This window comes from Emys orbicularis, chromosome 5 (assembly GCF_028017835.1).
Source record: "Emys orbicularis isolate rEmyOrb1 chromosome 5, rEmyOrb1.hap1, whole genome shotgun sequence".
Lineage (NCBI taxonomy): Eukaryota > Metazoa > Chordata > Testudines > Emydidae > Emys > Emys orbicularis.
Genome location: NC_088687.1, coordinates 77,540,038 through 77,557,098, shown reverse-complemented (window position 1 = coordinate 77,557,098; position 17,061 = coordinate 77,540,038).

Here is a 17,061-nt window from a genome sequence, read left to right as displayed (position 1 = left end):
TCTAGTCTTATCTAGCTATTCCCATCAGACCATTAAGGCCTAATCCTGCTTACACTGTCTTCAATGGGGCCCTTAATAATTCATCTGACATGTAATCACTGTGTTGAGACCAGGTGCCTTGGTGCTATCCACCTTTCACTCAGTTGTGCACATTCTCAGCTAAAGCATTGATTGGGGCACTCCAGCTCCTAGAGCAGGGGTCAGCAACCTTTCAGAAGTGGTGTGCTGAGTCTTCATTTATTCACTCTAATTTAAAGTTTCACATGCCAGTAATACATCCTAATGTTTTTAGAAGGTCTCTTTCTATAATATATAACTAAACTATTGTATGTAAAGTAAATAAGGTTTTTAAAATGTTTAAGAAGCTTATTTAAAATTACATTAAAATGCAGAGCCCCCCGGACCAGTGGCCAGGACCCAGGCAGTGTGAGTGCCACTGAAAATCAGCTTGCGTGCTGCCTTTGGCACATGTGCCATAGGTTGCCTACCCCTGTCCTAGAGCCTGCCAGATTACATAATATGTGGACTTAAAATCTCCTAGTGCACTCTGGGGTGTAAAGTCCCAGAGTGTTTGATATTTAAAAGTTAATGAAAACAGTGGGTCTAGCCAAGAACATTAATGGGTTTTGCTTTCCTGAAATGGGGGGGGGTGGGGGAAGCCACCTGTGAGTCCCATTAGGGGGGTGGCAGAGGATCTACCAGTCAGCTAGCTGGTGGACATGTCAATCCTGGATATCTCCTGAGGAAATAAATTGACGGGATCATGCCTACTGGCTAGCCTGCATAAGCCTCAATAAGGAAGCAATCTAGCCAACAATCCCCAAAAGAGGAACTGAGGTCCTGATCCTAAAAGACAGTTAGGCACCTAGCTCCCACTGACTTCAAAGCAAAAATACTTTTGAGGATCTAGTCCAGGGTCTACTGGTCAGCAATGAAACCCCCAGCTGAAATAAGTGACTATGTGGTCACTGCCATCTCTCCTAGATGAGAAGACCAGAGTTGGAGGGAGTAGCAGACTGCACTCTCCATTGTCTACTCCATCTATCAGGTAGCTAAGAACTGGAGCCTGTATTGAGAAAGGTATGTTGTGCAACGACTGGTGAGGGAATTATCAAACAGAGGGTTACAGTCACAAAGAAACTTAGGCATGGTGATGTTGAGCATTGCCCCACTTAACTTCTAGTTGCTTAGAAAATCGCTGGATTCACAAAGCCTGAGTTCAGCACATAGGCTCCCTATACAACGAATGGGGAGAGAGACTAAGCCCACACCTCTCTGAGTTCAGTGCCTAAGTAGGGGCTGCAGGGAGACACCTCCTTCTGCTTGGGATTCTCCACCACAAACCTTCTCTTGTGCTTAGATACCCATGCCATTCTAGCAAGAAATGGCAGGGGGAGGGGAAGCTCCCTCATAACTCTTATCTCATTGGTTAGGATGCTCTACTGAGATGTGGGAAATTCCAGTTCAAGTCCCCACCTCTATCAGATGAGGCAAAAGGTATTTGAACAGAGATCTGCCACCTCTCAGCTCAGTGCTCTAACCACTGGGCAATGTCCTATCCTGATATAGGACTGCTTCAGTGTCTTGTTGAAGCTGTTTCACTATAGATAAATAATTAAAAGAAGCCATTGGAGAAGGGGGACTGGATCCTGGAACCCCTAGATGAGTGTTGTAACCACCAGGCTACAGTGTCAGTCTTATGTGCTCTTGCTCTCGTTTCATTATTTAGCCACAGTGGAACAGCTTCAACAGGAGAAACTGAGGCTATATGTACACTTAAAACACTACAGTGTCACAACTGCAATGCTGTAGCACTTCAGTGTAGACACTTAAATACAGCAATGAGAGGGATTCTCCCATTACTGTAGTAAATCCACCTCACCAAGAGATGGTAGCTAGGTCAACAGAATATTTCCTCCATCGACCTAGCACTGTCCACATGGCGACTTAGGTCATCTTAACTACATCGCTCAGAGGGGTGGACTTTTCACACTCATGAGTGATGTAGCTGGTCAATCTAATTTTCCAGTGTAGATCAGCCCTGAGCAAACCTCATCTGGGAATATTCCAGAGCCCAGTGGTTGGGAGAGGGGACTATCCTGAGAGGTGGTGGATCCCTCTGCAAATCCCTTCTCCCCATCAGATGGAGGAAGGACTTGAACTGGGGGCCTCCCACTTCCCAGTGGAGTACCCTAACCACTGGGCTAAAAGTTACAAGGAAGAGCCTTTGCCCTCCCTCAGCTGTTTTATGTAAACTCGCCTATAACACTGCTCTACAGCCAAAATGCTTCTGAAATAAATGTAGTCAAACTTTACTAATTCTGGGTCACTGAGAACGAAAATGATGCTTAAAATTTTTGATTGGCTCTAGTTTTCAAGATATGCTATTGGGTCAGTATATACGACCTTTGACTTGGGAATGGCATGAAACAACTTTTGAGGTGCATAAACTATGACCAACATCAGTGGCAGCTTTGTGGCAATTTGAAGGTTGTTGCTTTCTGTGTATCCAGTCTGCAGACCAAGCAAAACTACTGCTGTTTTCTCTGCGAATGGGATAGTCGTGCAAGAGATTCCCACTAAATCAAGAAAGATTGGCCACTCCGACAGTCATTGGAGCCTGGGAGGAAAAGTGTTCAGCATCCACCACTTGTTGAATCAAGGAAGATTTTTTGTTACCACCCTTACACATCAAGCTGGGTCTGATGAAGAACTTTGTCAAGGCCATTGACAAAACACAAGCAGCTTTCAAGTACCTCCGTGGAAAATTTCCAAGGTTAAGTGAAGCTAAGATAAAGGAAGGTGTCTTTGTTGGTTCTCAGATTTGTGAACTTCTTCAAGATGATGCATTTGACCATGCACTGCGTGGCAAGGAAAAGACGGCATGGAAAGCCTTCCAGTTAGTGGCAATAAAATTTTTTTTCTCGGAAACAACAAGGCAGACAACTACAGGTTGTTGGTGGAAAACCTCCTCAAGGCATACAAAAGCCTTGGTTGCAACATGTCACTAAAGATACATTTTTTTGCACTCTCATCTAGATTTTTTTTTTTCCCCCCCCACCAAACTGCAGAGCAGTGAGCGACGAGCACGGCGAGCGATTTCACCAGGACAGTGCAACAATGGAGAAACGCTATCAGGGCAAATGGAGCCCATCAATGCTTGCAGACTATTGCTGGACAGTGACAAGAGATGCTCCATTTCATGAATACAAGAGACAAGCCAAGAAGCGCCGAGTAGACACTGAATAGGACTAAACTATGTACAGAATAGTTTTTTGCCTTTGGTTTCATAATAAATTTTATTTATATAACCCTTTTGCTGATTTTTAAAGTGTTACATAAACAGGACAGGTGAAATATTCTTATGTAAAGCAACCATAAACACATGAAAAGACCTAGGTTTACAATTTATGATTAAAACTCTACTATCTATACAATATACATAGACTTAAAATGTAAAAACTTAAATATCTTAAACAGTAGCCAATCACTTGTTTTATTGTCATATTTGAATTCAGCACATCAAAATACATAATAAATAGCACATTTTATCTCTGAAGCAGACGACTTCTCAAAAATTGTAGACCAGTGTAATGGACTGATCTGGTAGGCAAGGTAGAAGTATACCTACTAGATTAGGTCCTGTGGGCAAGTTAAGCAAAGGAATGCCTATCTTCCCCCAGTTTGTGACTGGCATGGGGTCTAAGGCAGTAGTTCTCAAACTAGGGCTGCTGCTTGTTCTGGGAAAGCCCCTGGGACAGTCCTGATTTTTTGGGTTTTTTTCCCTTCTATAGGCTCCTATTACTCCCCCACCCCCTGTCCTGATTTTTCACATTTGCTGTCTGGTTACCCTACCTGGTTGCAACTTTAATTCTGGAGTCCTGACAATGACTGCAAAATATTTACAGAATTGGTGCTTGCTGTTTCCTAAGAAAATTCTTTTTTTAAAGTCACTAAATATTAAAACATAACTTATTCTACTAGCTAATTCTTTTTCTCCCACAGCTTTTTTTACACTGAGATTGTAGTATAATGTATGGGCATATATATCCATCCACAGTAGGGACAATTACTCTGACACAGTTAAGAGATGATTTTGAAATGCACCTCTAGCCTAATCAGGGTCAAAAATGAAGTAAAAAAATGCATAGTTCCAGAATATGACCAGCAATAGAATCAATCAGCCCTTTGTACTAGAGACTTGCATTCCATTCCCATGGTTTGACTGACCTCTGGTGGGAGTCAGTAATGAGTTACATTCACTAAGGCTTTACTTCCATGTGTTCTATACCAGAATTAGCCCCCTGCTTCCCAGTGAAACCATAGTCTTGTCACCCAATCACATTCAAAAATCTGACTCCTGCAGAATTTTATAGAAGTGTCTTCAGGCTGAAGATACATTTTCCCATTCTCATTGAATGAAACTTACTAAAGGGGATGAACAGAAATACTCCATAGAAATCCCATTTACTCCAGCTGGTCCATGCATTTGGTTAATTTGCTGTAGCTGGTAGCTATGTGGCTACAATCGGTAGTTTTGAATGCAGCTTTGAGCTCATTTCTGGAAGTAAAATGACACAGCATTGGTCTGTATGATGGGCATTTGTCACTGTGCCAAGCTGAAACCAGATTGGATAATGTCAGAAAATCCCATTCAGTCCAGGTGTCCCTGCACTGTCTTGAGTAGTAGTTTCATGCACAGAGGTTCTGGAAAAGCTAGAGAAGCTGCAAGGTCTAATCTGCAGGATGGACCCCTCATGGCTGGTGAAAACCAGGGATTTAATTCCTGGGAAGGAACCTCCCTGGTTGCCTCTCCAGCTCTGCCCCTTAGATTTTCATAGTCAGGTAGTGCCCTGACCCTTTCCCATACCTACCTCTGTCCATGCTCCGAATCTCCCTGCTTCCCCCAGCATTCCTCAAACATAAGTTTCAGCCCAGTGGTTGGGAGAGGGGACTATCAGCAGCAGACCAGGGCTTCTCTGGAAAACCATTAGGAAGCACAGCTTGCTGGAAAAAAACTGCTTCCTTAGTGGAGCCATTAGCTCGGTTTCTGAGACGACTTTCTTTGAGGCCTCCTACTATTGTAGGCCCTTTACCCCATGAACAAATAAATTATTTAACAGCACCAGGGGAATGCGAAGGACCTAGATAGAGCAAGACTTGCAGGCATAGTTGTCTGAGAAGCTGAGCTTGTAGATCTTACATAAGCTCCTTCTCAGACTGGCAGATCTCCCACATTTTGCCAGAGAGGAGCCTCTGTCTGATATACCTGACTCCTGCAGCAAATCTTAACGGAAACACAGGAGGCTGGGGTGGAGAGAATGGACTAGGCAGTGTATGCACAAAGGAGCAGCACGCAAGAGACAGCTTTGTCAGGGGCCAGCTCAAGACTGTGGAATTGACTCCCCCAGGAACTAAGGACCATCAGAAACCCCACCATCTTCCACTGCAAGTGCACATCACACTTCAGCCTTGTCTTCTCCAACAAACATTTAGCAGCATGTTTATATAATCTATATATAAATCCAAAAGAAAACACACTACTGTATACACTTCTCCCTCTGAGGAGAGGATGAGAGAACAAAACATGACTGACATTAGTTATTCATGCACTACTGGAAAGCATTCAAATACTACCATGATGAGCACAGTATAGAAACCTATATAGAACAGAAGCAGTAGTGAGGGGCTGTAGCCAGGAAGGTAGGTTGGGAAACAGGACTGGGGATCTGAATTGTGCAACATGGGTTGTCTGGAGAAGGGGGGACTTTTACCCTAAGTGGGGTGGCATTATATAATGGAAGTGGCAAACACACACTCAGGGTTTCATCAGTTCCGTTACAGAGATGAAATTAGAGTGATGTACAGCAGCTTTGGATTTTTTTTTTTTAGTTCACCTATGTCTGTGTTCTATGTAGACTAAGTTATGTGCAAATTTTCTAGTGTGTGTATATGAATGCATAAATTACAGGAGCCTCGGCAAAACATTAGACTGACCAAATAAATTTCAAAATGTGTTTTTAAATCTGTTTGGGAAGCAAAGTGACATTTGTTCTGAAAAGTATATGGAAAATTAAAATTTCTGCTGCTGATTAAAATTTAAAAGTTTGATGTGCAGAATGTACTAAATTCAATAGTGATTTCAGGGATTTAGCCTCTGCTTTCAGGGCAAAAACATTCCAATCTTAATTGTACACCTGCTAGATCACCTTCTTAATATTGTGAAAACATGTATGCACCTTTAGAGGTACATGCTTAGTAGGGCTGGTTAGAAAATTTAAGTGAAACAAACAGCATTTTGGAATATGTTTGTAAATTTTCTGACTAGCTCTAGTGCTTAATTAGTTGAGGAAATATGAATTCTGGCAGCATTGCAGGGACACAGGTGGTCCTTTCTGTGTTCTGACATGACATGACAAAGATCAGTCATGCTGTTAGCATGAAATGTTCTAGACAAATACCCTAATTCTTTTAAATAAATATATGGCTGTATCATAGAATATCAGGGTTGGAAGGGACCTCAGGAGGTCATCTAGTCCAACCCCCTGCTCAAAGCAGGACCAATTCCCAACTAAATCATCCCAGCCAGGGCTTTGTCAAGCCTGACCTTAAAAACCTCTAAGGAAGAAGATTCCACCACCTCCCTAGGTAACCCATTCCAGTGCTTCACCACCCTCCTAGTGAAAAAGTTTGTTCTAATATCCAACCTAAACCTAATATCCAACTGCAACTTGAGACCATTACTCCTTGTTCTGTCATCAGGAACCACTGAGAACAGTCTAGATCCATCCTCTTTGGAACCCCCTTTCAGGTAGATGAAAGCAGCTATCAAATCCTCCCTCATTCTTCTCTTCTGCAGACTAAACAATCCCAGTTCCCTCAGCCTCTCCTCATAAGTCATGTGCTCCAGCCCCCTAATCATTTTTGTTGCCCTCTGCTGGACTCTTTCCAATTTTTCCACAAGAATTAATGGAGATATCCCATCTCCTAGAGCTGGAAGGGACCTTGAAAGGTTATTGAGTCCAGCCCCCTGCCTTCACTAGCAGGACCAAGTACTGATTTTGCCCCAGATCCCTAAGTGGCCCCCTCAAGGATTGAACTCACAACCCTGGGTTTAGCAGGCCAATGCTCAAACCACAGAGCTATCCCTCCCCCCAGTCTTTGCATGTAGCTATGCAGTGAGAGGAGGGAGTAAAGAGCCTCTCCCCAACTTGCATAGCCCAAGTAAGAGAATTGCAGCCCCTGTGCACAGAGGAGTGCAGGGTTGCTACTGAGGTACTTTCCTGAGGATGCACAAGGCACATAAAGGTGGTAGGGAGGGGCGTGAGTCTCCCCATTGGCCAGTGGAATATGCTGCACCTCTTAAAGAGGTGTTGGACTCTTCCCAACATGCTAGAGAGGTTCAAGAGCCATTCAGCCTTTCTGGGGCAGAATGTCTCTGATCTCCCTCAAGGCAAGCAGGACGGTCACCCTGGGTGCCAACTTCTGGGGGAAAGGGAAGTCATTGAGGGGAGGCACCACACTACTATATTTGTGCTTCTTGGCCTTTTATTTTGTGACAAAAAAGAACTCATGCTACTCAGTTTTAGTCCATTCAGTAGCTGATCTATGAATGTCTTGGTATTGTTTTTTAAGCAGAGTTCTTTTTTTAATCCACCATAAGAGTTATTCTTTAAATGATTAACATGCCAGTAATGTAATTGTTTCCCCTCCTGCTCTGACTTTTGTTTCCTTACCTGTGTAATAACAGCAGTATACAAGATCTTTCACGATGACTTAGTCATATACATGAAAATTAATCAAATCTTTTACATTATAGTTTATGCCATACTAACCTAGTCTTCAGCTGGAGTGTTTAAATTAAGTAGTTTGGGCCCAGTTTATGCCTGGTATAGCAATTGGAGCCAACAGAGAGATGCCAGGAATTGAAAGATCCAGATTTTTCACTCCATTGCAGTATTTCAGACATGGCTCAGTACTTCATTGCAGTTCACTGCTGTGCTGGATGCACTGACTTGCAATGAGATCCACCAAATGCTGCTCACTTCCTCTGGGCAACTTGTTAGTATACTAATGGTATGCTGATGTTGGAACTCCAGTCATGAGAGGTATCACTCTGTTCTTTTTTTTTTTTTTTTTTTTAAACCATAAGATTTAAAAGATGATCAGTTAATACATATTTTGTTTCAGGTGTCCTTGTCTGATTTCCCATCAACATAGCATTTGGTCCTAATTTTTGAGGTAGGGACAGAGACATGGAAGACAAAGGTCTTAAAAAGAAGGGGCTACGTGGGACACTAAAATCAAACCTATGACTGCATACAAGGTCTGATGAGAATCTAACCTGGGATCTCCAGCATCCAAAGCACAAATAATAATTCCATTAGCTTTTATCCTTGCTGGAGCCAGCCACAAGGGGTCAACATGATTAGAGACACCAGGCTCTTTTATTGCACTAAGATAGAGGGGGCTCACAAAAGTCATTAATCATTTTTGTGTCTCCAAATTTCAGCCAATAGAGCTATATAATCTATGGCCTTATGCTTGTATCCCCTACATGTTTTCAGTAGCACTGAGGTTTCCTGCAGCTCTAAGTAGTTTCTGATAAATCCTGTTGTGAAATTAGAGAAACAGACCCTGTATCAAGTTATATTTAAAGCTTTTTCTCCTTCCACTTGTAAAGAAATTCACTTGATTTATTGTCTTCTGAATTAAACCGTTGTGGAGATATTGGAACATACTTAGTGGACTCCATGTTGTCAAGCTGATGAATCTAGAATCCTCTGGCATTGTCATTATGAGATGGCTGTTATGCTTTTTGCCCTGTACATTTTCTAGGTGTACCCCAATTTCTTGCAATTTCTACAGGGGTTGTCCTTGAAACCACACTAATTTTCATTGTGAGACTGTGCTTTCATTGGGGAAACAGTCTTTGAGTGTTGTCTGTGCTGTGCTTCCTGCTTGAGCTTCACTTTATTCGTTCCACGGAGTACATGATGCTGTTGCTTTTCCTTGTTGGTTGACTCTATTGATACAGCAATTTATAGTCCATGGTTTAGAGTCAAATCCACCTCAGTCAATAACTGTTTCTGGATTGCTTCATTTTGCATACTCCCTACCATGGGGGGAGTGGGGACACAATGGCCCCTAAACACATCATTTAAACTTTCTCCAAACTGGCAAGGTTCTGTTAATTTATTTAATCCAGCCATATATTCAGGAATTGGTTCATTTTCATTTCATAAAAGCAGAACTGCTCTGCAATGACCAGTGGCTTCCAGGATAGGTGATTTTGCAGAATGTCCATAATCTCAACAAATGTTTTGTGGGTTTAATTGTCAGCTGTTAGCTAAGCGGCAGGATATAAGTTTTAGCCCCCATTTCAATCAGTAAAACCACCACTCTTTTTTTCATCAGTTGAGTATATATTCCAGTCTGTTGACATAGTTCAGACAGTTCTCTGAGCTGTAAGTCCATTATCCCAAATCCAGTCATTTTTAACCTTTAAAAATGGTTTTGGTTTTTTCTCTCTAAAAAGCAGTTCATTCCCAGTGGGAGCAGTTTCCTTTTCAGTTTCAGGAGGACTATGCAATCACGCTGTATTTCACTGTATTCTTGGATCAGTATCCCATCTCCATAGCCAAAGGCTGTATCTTTTGCTCTTTATAACATTCATACTATGAAGGAATCCACATGGGTACAGTGGGATCCAAATAATCATGCTTACTAACTATATACAACATGCAAATCCTAACCACATACATGCACTCCTGCTCTGATGTCTTCCATGTTTTGAGAAACCAACAGGTATGTCTACACTGCAATGTAAGCCTAGGCTCAGACTCTGGCTCAAGCCTAACCCCTCCCTCCCCCTTCCATCCACACACAAATCAAATTAACCCAGGGTCTCAGGAGCCTGTGGGGTTACAGGGTCTGAGCCCAGGTCAAGCCTTAACCCAAGATTTGAGCCCTATTGCTTTGCAGTGTAGATGCAGCTCCACTTGACTCAGGTCCTGGGAGTCCTCCCAAAAGTATCCCACAATCCCATGGATCAACTTCCTTTTTCCTCTTTCTCAAGAGTCTTGGGTCTACTTGAAAATAGAAGCAATCAGCCTTGATGTACTGCAGTAGCTCAGTGAGTCAATGCGTTAATCCTTCCAGTGATCAGAAGACTATGAACTGCTAACACACCATTGGAGAGCCTTCTGTGTTTGCAATAGAGACTGAACAGAACAAGCATGCTACCTCATGGTCAGAGGAGCACAGCGCAGCTTTTGGTAAACCCCTGGTGCGAAGCCAGCAAAACTGTGGACTTTAATAAGAGTACTAGGAATAGGGTGACCAGACAGCAAGTGTGAAAAATCAGGACGGGGGTGGGGGTAATAGGTGCCTATATAAGACACAGCCCCAAATATTGGGACTGTCCCTATAAAATTGGAACATCTGGTCCCCTAACCAGGAATGGCCATGCATACCAGCAAATAGTGAAGAAGCTGGCAGCTTGCCAAATTTACCGGATTGGTGACCAGTGCAGGGAGCAGATTAAGTGGCTGAAGAAAAAATACCAGAAACCAGAACTGCAATTTGGGCAACTCCCCAAAATCATGCCTGTTTTATGAGGAGTTTGACTGGGTACTGGGCACTGTACCCAGCATGGTGCCAACCAGGATGCATAATGACCTCCTCAGCTGGGATGGTGCCCTGCTGGCCCCAGAACCCAGCATGGGGACTGGTGGGAACCAGCAGCAGGCTCTGAGGAGGACAATGAAGTCATGCTGTTGCTGAAACCAATTCCAGAGCAGGAGCAGCAGGTGCACATTCTAGGTCCATATTTGGAGAAGCTGATGCACCCCCTGAGAAATAGCTCATGGGGAGCCTGCAGCAGACAGATGGGACAGAAACTGCCCCTAAGCCCAGTAAGTTTCTGGTTCCATTTTAATGTTTATTAATACAGTAATGGGAGGGATTTCCACTCTATGAAACAATGCAAAAGTTATGAGAAGCATGAGGTAGCAGGGCGTATCTGCTAATGGCGGATTGTATGCCAGTGGTGTGGTTCTCCCTGCTCCCTCCCTACCAGATGGAGTTCAGTATGGCAACTGGGACATGCAAGCAGTAAAGAATACCTTTAAAGTGTATTTTTACTGGAAACGTACCGACTTTTGCTAGGGCCATTCCTGTTTCTTAAAAATAACTTTACATTGTCATGCCTGTAAATATGCCATTCTGTAACCATTCTATGGTCTATTGAGCTGCCTGGAAACAGTGAATTGTGTGTGTGGAAACGTGTTCTATTCACAAATCTAGTCCATTTGTCCCAAATACGACTGCAGTTTGAAATTTTGTCCAGAAATGTGCCAGGGATGGGGAGGGGAGAGGCTGTGGATTTCTGCATGTTTGCGTGCAGTCATAACAGACTAAGTCATGAGGAAGCTAATGAAGCATCCTGTTGATTCCTTCATGAATTCTGACCCAACCTTGGGTGCTGATAGCTGCAAACTGCTCCTGAAGCAGGAACTCCAGACAAATGGGAAAAGAACAGAAAGGAGAACAGGTGGCTATTGGACATGCTATGGTTGGGCATTTTTGTCTTCACATGGTTTCAGTGTGTGCTCTTGTTCATGCACTTCTTTAATTTTTTCCTGTAAGGTTCTGTTACTAGCGTTTTGGTGTGTTAATGGCAGCTGGCCAGCCTGGGCATGAGTGAATGTACTTTTTTCTAATACATGTTTATCTATCAAGTATTTTATTTCATCAAGAAAGTTTATTTCTGTCACTGCTTCACATCATACGATTTAGATTCAAAATAATAAATGTACATGATCAGGGACCATTGGGAATTAGTATGCAAAGACTATCCCTCAATATAATTATCTATAGCAATTCATAATTCAATCACTTCCTTACATCAATCCATATTGTGAACAACCCCTCCTTTCCCCCACTTCATAAGTACATTGCCTGGCACAAATTCTACACTCTTCATAATCAATGATTCCTATTTTCCCACTCCCAAGCATATTCATAAAGGTACTATTACCCCACTTCCATTGTGCAGTGATTTCAGCACACCAGCAGCCTAATCTCTCACATCTGCTTAAATGGAATTGGGACTAAAAGGGAAGGGTCCTTGTGTAAGTCCCATCAGTGATTACATACTTGCTGAATTGGGGCCTATGGATGAAATACTGATGTCAACAGGAGTTTTGCCATTGACTTCAATAGAGTAAGGATTTCATCTTTAGTTCCTGCACACAAGTTTGGCACAAATGTAGTTCTTGTGCCTTTAGTGCACAAGGACTGCACACAATTATGTTGCCACCAGCAGCACTGAACTCCCCAAAGATGATCGGGTCAAGGCCTTGACACCTGTACCAGGCATCATAGGGAGGGTAAATGCTGTACCTGGGCAAGGGGGGGCACAGTAGCCTAGCTCCCAACAGTCTCCATGAGGCTTTGTTTACACTTAAGCCTGACAGAAAAACTTCTATCTTATGGTTTTTGTCAAAAAAGTTTTCTATCAAAGTGAAATTTTCCACAAGTGTCTGGTTTCTGCAGGACACTTTAGATTTTAATTATTCCTGAGGGCATTCTGCACCAATATTTTAAAATTCTGCAAATTTTATTTGTCATAAATGTGGAGGCTCCACCATGGTATTGGGAGCACAGGCCACTGGCTGCACAGAGGTGGGAGATGACTGTACAGTTCCCTTCTCTTCTCTCTTCTCCTCCTCCCCCCCCGGACACTGACTCAGAGGTGGGGCTGCATCCAACCCTGACAATGCACAATGACCAGGCCTGCACCAGAAATGCCCCAGGGCCCTGCCCCTCCATGTCAGGTGTGGGAAGGCAGGATCCAAATGTGGAAGGGCTTAGTGTGGGGGATCCAGGTGTGGGTTGAGAGGGTTCTGTGGGAGGCAATCTGGGTGTGGTTCTGGGAGCAACAGTAATGACTCTGCAGGGGGGTTCAGGTGAAGGTGGTTGAGGCTTAATGGGTGTGTGTGTGTGGTGGGGGGGGGAGAATAGAGCTCAGCAGGAGGGTTTGCATGTGGGGGGGGCTCTTCAAGGGGGCTCCAAATGCTGGGGGAGTGGGGTGGGGATCCAGGAGCACCTGGGTAGGGCTCTGTGGTGGGCATCCAGGTGCAGGTGGCTCATCAGGTTGGTGCAGGGGGAATGGGGCTCATCTGGGTGGGGTTTGAGTGGGGGGGCGTGAGGCTCAGCAGGAGGGTCTCAGTATGAGGGGGTCTGGATGCCCAAGGGTTGGGCAGATTGGGGCACAGCTCTCTGTATAGTGATCCCTTCCCCTGCAGATGAGGAGTGATAGGTGCAGGAAGCAGGGTTGGGGGTGTTTGCAGAGCTTCCTGCAGCTGGGGGTGGGTCTGAGCTGGCCCAGGATGCCCTGCAGGGGAAGAGGAAGTCCCATCCTCCCCAGCCCAGCTGGGACTAGCAGCTGAGCCCAGCACAGGGTAGGAGCCACCAGCTGGGTCTTCCCCTGCCCCACGGTGATTTACCTCTCTGTCGGCTGCCCTGGGCACCCAAAACATACTGCTGGGGAGGGTCACATGACCGCTTTTGTGGCTTCCCTTTGCTTCCCTGTCAGAAATTCATTTTTCTGCAGGGAAGCAAAGAAATCTGCAGGGGACATAAATTCTGCACATGTGCAGTGGCACAGAATTCCCCCAGGAGTATTTAGTTAAACAGGGTGGGAAAAAAATCAACCAAAAAAAAAAAAAAAGTTGTTTTCCCCTCAAAAAGCATTTTATCAAAAAAATCCGATCTAAAGATAGTTTTAAGATATCTTCTCATGGAATAGGAATTATAAATTATAAATCTATAGTATGAGACAATATAATTATGTAATGTTTAAGAAAAGTTTTGTAAATGAGTTCCAATAGCTCATGGATTAGGGACCCAATCTTATGAGGTTCCAGGGGCTTCTGTATAGATTATTTAGGTTAATCTTTCTATCTACCCAATGGGACTCTGTGCTCAGTAGAAGATACCATCAGCGATGCTTAGTTTTGCAGTTCTCAAACTGTGGATTTGTCTCCAGAGATAATATGCTTGTTAACAGCAAAAATGTTTTTAAATAAATATATAGAGGTGAGAAATAACAGACGTCAACCCTATTATCCCTCTGCAAACTTGTGTATGCAAAGTCAATCCCTTACTGCTCTCAAAGTGCAAAGTTTCAAAAAGTTCAATGAATAAAAGATTGTTGGGGTGGAATAGATCTGGACAAGGAGAAGAAGTCTGGAGATAAATGTGAGAAGGGAGGGACAGGCAGCAGAAACAAAAGCGAAACTATTTGAGCAGCATATTCCAGAAGTCTTGTGGTTTTTGAGTGTAGCTTTCATTGATTTGAGATCTACCATACCATTCTCTCACTAGAAGGGAAACCTATAATGGCAGCAGGTTGTAAAAGACCCAGTGGGGGAACATTTTAACGAAGTTCCTCTACCTGTGAGTAAGACAGGCATGCGTGCAAAATGCAAACAGTGCAACAAAGAAATGCAAGGCCTGGTTCCCCAAATGAAACAACATCATGAGAAGTGTTCCTTCTCAGGAGGAAGCTGTGCTGAAGATGATGAAAGGAACATGTCTGAACATGCAGGATCTTCAGGTTGGTAAACTTCCTTATTTCATACTTCTTTCTTAAGGACTGCTTGTCTTCCTTCTGGACTATTCTTGAATTCTCATGTTTGAGCAAAAAATATAGTTCTATGGTACTATCATTTTAGATGCAGTTGTGATAAAAATAGCTGAAATAGGCAGATCTTAAATAAAATAAATAAAATAAATAAATTAATGGAGATATCCTATCTCCTAGAACTGGAAGGGACCTTGAAAGGTCATCGAGTCCAGCCCCCTGCCTTCACTAGCAGGACCAAGTACTGATTTTGCCCCAGATCCCTAAGTGGCCCCCTCAAGGATTGAACTCACAACCCTGGGTTTAACAGGCCAATGCTCAAACCACTGAGCTATCATCTTTAAAGTAGTACTGAGTGTCAGTGAATGCAATGAGTAATACTTGATGATGATGATAATAATTAAATAACTGTATTGATATATTTTGGTTAGGAGAATCCATCCTCAACATACAGGATTCTGAAGACTATCCACCTTCAAGATTACCATCATTTTCTATAGTTTCAGTTATCTGGCAATGATAGTGTTTCAGTCACATCATGTATGTCACCTAGCCACAGTATATCACCTGTAGCAAAAAGAGGGGGGGGGGGGGGAATCCATCATCCAGAAACAACTATAGATAAGTTTGTGATAAGAACCAGCAGATTACAAAAAGAGGTAATTGATGAGAAAATTGCCCAGTTTGTTTATGCAACAAACTCTCCATGTGATTGAGAACCCACAGTTCATTAACATGGTTCAGTCATTAAGACCAGGATACAGTCCACCAAACAGGGCAGATGTCGCAGGCAAATTGCTGGATAAAGTGTATGAAAGAGAAATTGAGCAGTGTGCAAAACATCTAGAGGGTGAAATTGCTCCACCCATCAAGACTCAGGTTAACAATGTCCACAATGATCCTGTTGTATGTGTGACAACAGAAGAAGGGAATATCTTCCTTACAGAAACAATCGATACATCAGGAAATGTAAACACAGCAGAATACTTACAAGAAGTAGCAGTAAAAGCTATAACAAACTGTAGAAAAAAATTCAAATGTCTAGTACACGGCTTGGTCACAGACCATGCTGCAAATGTATCCAAGAGGAGAAGAAATTATTCTGAAGAGTCCCAACCTAATAACATACAGCTGCAGTACTCATTTGATGCACCTCCTAGCCAAAGACTTCAGTGTTCCAGAAATAAAGGCTAATGTTGTTGAAATTGCAAAATACTTCTGTAACAACCACTTTGCAGCAGCTGCTCTGAAAAAGGAAGGAACCAAGCTAACTCTTCCACAAGATGTGCAATGGAACTCAGTAGTGGACTGTTTTGAGCACTATATCAAGAACTGGCCTAATCTGATGAGTTTGAACAAAATCATGAAAAAAATAGCTGGCACTGTCACAGCCAAAATTCTCAACATTGGGAATTAAGAGAAATGTGGAACACGTGCTGAGTACCCTGAAGCCTATTTCTGTAGCCTTGAACAAAATGCAGGGAAATAGCTGTTGTATTGCTGATGCTGTTGAAATTTGGAAGGAACTGAGTTGAGATCTTAAAAAGAGAAATATGCAATGACAGAGTTAAATTACAAGCATTAAAAAAACAAATGGGACAAGTACTATTTCCAGCTCATTTTCTTGCAAATATTCTCAATACTTGGTACCAGGGTCAAACATTAACTGCTGAAGAGGAGTTGGCTATGACATGGATGTCCAGCAATCATCCCTCCATAATGCCAACTATCAAACTTCAGAGCTAAGGGTGAACTATTCAAGAAATGCAACAGAGTCCTGTGGCACCTTATAGACTAACAGACGTATTGGAGCATAAGCTTTCATGGGTGAAAGCTCCAATATGTCTGTTAGTCTATAAATTGCCACAGGACTCTTAGTCTGGTTCTGTAAAAAGCGACAAACACGGTTACCCCTCTGATATTCAAGAAATATGTTTGCTGATCTTTTTAAAGAAAGTCATACCAGTGAACTGGTGGAAGTCACTTTATCACTTCAGTCTCTTAATCCAAGTGCTTTATCTCACTTTTAACAGCAGTAGCTTCTTCTGCCAGTGTAGAAAGAGAATATTTTCTTCCTCTGGACTAATTCATTCCAAACTGAGAAATCATTTGGGACATGAAAAAGCAGAAAAGCATGGTTTTTTTGTTTGTTTGTTTGTTTTCCCCTTTTTCTTTTCCAGATTATAAACAAACAGGAAAATGAAGGTGAAGATGACGGAGTTAGCTGCAGCAGCCAATATTTTAAGTTTCTCATGTTGAGCTGGCTGACATACTCTAATTTTTTTTAATATTTCATTAACTATTTTAGTTGAACAATTTTAACAAACAAACCTGATTTTAAAAAACTCAAATGTTTAACAAAATTCATATGCTTGTTTTGTTAAAATGTTTGCTGCTGAAGGAAAAAACAG